The sequence below is a fragment of the Tiliqua scincoides genome, chromosome 5 (assembly GCF_035046505.1).
Source record: "Tiliqua scincoides isolate rTilSci1 chromosome 5, rTilSci1.hap2, whole genome shotgun sequence".
Taxonomy (NCBI): domain Eukaryota; kingdom Metazoa; phylum Chordata; class Lepidosauria; order Squamata; family Scincidae; genus Tiliqua; species Tiliqua scincoides.
Genome location: NC_089825.1, coordinates 42,981,113 through 42,983,903, shown reverse-complemented (window position 1 = coordinate 42,983,903; position 2,791 = coordinate 42,981,113).

Genomic DNA, 2,791 nt, shown 5'->3' with positions numbered 1-2,791 from the left:
AAAGGGATCACTAATACCACTCAACTCTTCTTTTCGTGAAGTATGCATTAATAGCTTTATCACTGGCAGCATTTCAACATTTCCCCGAAGAGTATATTCTCCAAACTGACCAACACATTTTGCTGCTTTATAGTGACAAAAAGAATGGCTGAGGGAAGAGAGTAGAAGATGGATCTTGCTGTGTTCACCTGCTGGAGGTCAGCTGCCCTGCCCTGCCTATTTATTATCATGCATTTATTCCTCTTGGGGTGGTGTCAACTAAGGTGAGCATTCTTACTAATCCTCACACTAATAATTTAGTGGTTTTTAAAATCCGTTGTTGCACCTTTCATCCATACCTTCCTATGTGCTTCCTTTTCCTACCAAAGCACATAGCTGTGGCACAGGATACTTGCACAAGATGCACTGTGTGTGCATCTGAGGGGGCTTTTCTTCAAGTTCTGCCTCTGTCCCAAGTTAGATGGATGGCAGTGCAGGTGTGAACCTTTGCTGCAATGGTGCCACAATTATAGAATTCCCTTCTGGGGAATTAATAACCACTCCCTCATGACTTTTCGGCAAGGGCTGAAAATGTACCCTTTTCATCTGGTTGGTCTGAAAACCAGAAAACATCTGATTTTCATTTGGTTGAAAGGATATTTGCCCTCTACTCCTCTGTAATAGTGGCAGTGGCTTGATTGCTTTCTTCTGGACCATGTTCTTACCCCCTTCTAATGGTTCTACAGTGTGTGGTTCTAGGTTTTCTGTTTTGTTCTGTTTTAATGATTTTAGTTATTTTACTTATTGTTGACATACATTGTACATTTATTATGGAGCTTTGTAAGCAGCCTTGAGTATTTGCTTTGCCATGGGAAAGGTGGGATATAAAGTTTTCAAACAAACAGATAAATAAAATACACATGTTTTAAGATGCACTGCAAGTAACATCCTTCTCCATACTTGCAGTAGTGGTGGCAGGAGTCAGCTGAGAGACTCATGAAAGTGAGAGCATCCCGAGAAGCCCCCTGAATCCTCATGGGTTGTTCCCATTGGCTGGTAAGGATGGGGTTGCAGTGAAGCAACCAGATGTGGCTTGGGTTAGCACAGGTTGGGAAAATACAGAGCTGCTAGGATTCAGCAGTAGCAGCAGCAGCTCCTGTTTTTCCCATTCTTTGATCCCATTTGCAGTTTGAGATTTGGAGGTGGAATTCAGCAGTATCTTCATTGTTGAGAGGGTGGGCAGCTGCCACTGCTGAAGATTCTTTCCCATGGGAAGAATGGGAAAGATGGGAAGAGCCATTGCCCAGTGCACCAGAAAAGGCCCAGTGCAGGTCTTTGCTCCATTGCAAGACTTTCTTCACCTTCCCCATTTATCTTCATGACAAAGTAGGTTAGACTGGGAGAGAATGATTCACCCAGTGTTATCCAGTGTACCTCCATCCCAACAAACCACAAGAGCTTCTTAAGGCCCATAGTCCACAGTTCAAATGAAATTGGATATTTGAAATGAGGCAAATTGTCCTGCAGCCAAATGGAGAACAGGCAAGAGGCAGTGATTTCTAATAAACTGCTAGAGCAGATCACTAATGAAACAAGCTGTTAGGTAACTTGTGAAACCTCTTTTGATTGTGGATTTTCAAGCTCAGCTTTGATGAACATCTTTAGGGTTCAGGTCTTTTCAGACATCTTGCTTCAAGATGGTCCATTGGGTTAGACCCAGCTGTAAGACACTGTGGCTGCAATCCTGATCACACTTTCCTGAGAGTAAGCCCCATTGAACAAAATAGGACTTACTTCTAATTAGATCTGGTTAGGAGTGTGCCCTTTGATTAGCAAATGAGATGCAAAAGTCTGCATAATGGATTATGACTGCTGAATCATTCCTGGTAACTTATTATTGATTTTAGTAGAGTAATGTAAGAAAAGAGATTTCCAAAGCAAAGCAAAAATATGCACTCACGTTTAAAATAGAATTATGTATTAGAGCATGTTCCAAAATTCTGTTAGAAAATGTCTTTCTGGTAGTGGATTAGCAATTTTCTGTTCAAAACAAAATAGGCCCTATTCTCTTAAATAAGGGAGCCTTTGATTGCTGCCTAACCTAGTGAAATAAAAATGTCTGATGCTTGGGGTTGTCTTGTAATATTAATGTAATCCCCGAGAGCGTATCTGTCTAGCTTTTCAGAGACTTCCTTCTGTTTTGAGCCCTCTTTTCAAAGGAAAACATAGCCTAAAGGGAATGCACCATATTTTATTTCAAAAAGCCATTTGAGAGTTTCTTATTCATATTCTTGAACATAATTGGTGCTCATTTTTTTTAAGATATATTAACACAGCTGCATATAATGCTAGAATGTAGGTCTGTTGCCAGCATTTCCAATAGTATGAATCCAGAATGTGGATATACATAGTAAAACACATATCTCTTGGATAAATTGCAAGCATGAGAACAGATACAAACAGATAGGATTTATTAGAGTCCCCATCATGGCCAGCTCAGCTGTGAAGCAACCAGATGTGACTTGTGTTAGCATAGATAACACAGAGGGTGAGGGGGTGGCAAGTTTGAGGTTCCCTTCACACCGAGTCTGCTGCAACCTCCCTTCTGCCAGCTGTGGATGTGAGCCGCATTGATTTGCTTCTCAGTATGCTAAAATGTGCAGAAAGCACTTCTTTAGTGTGCTCCATTGCATGGATTTTGCAAACGCAGAAGTGTGGGACTTCCAGTTTTATTTACAGGAACTGTGTGGGGGAAAAGAGCTCTTTTTCATAAAACTGAGAGTCTCGCACTTCAGCATTTGTGAAAACTGCA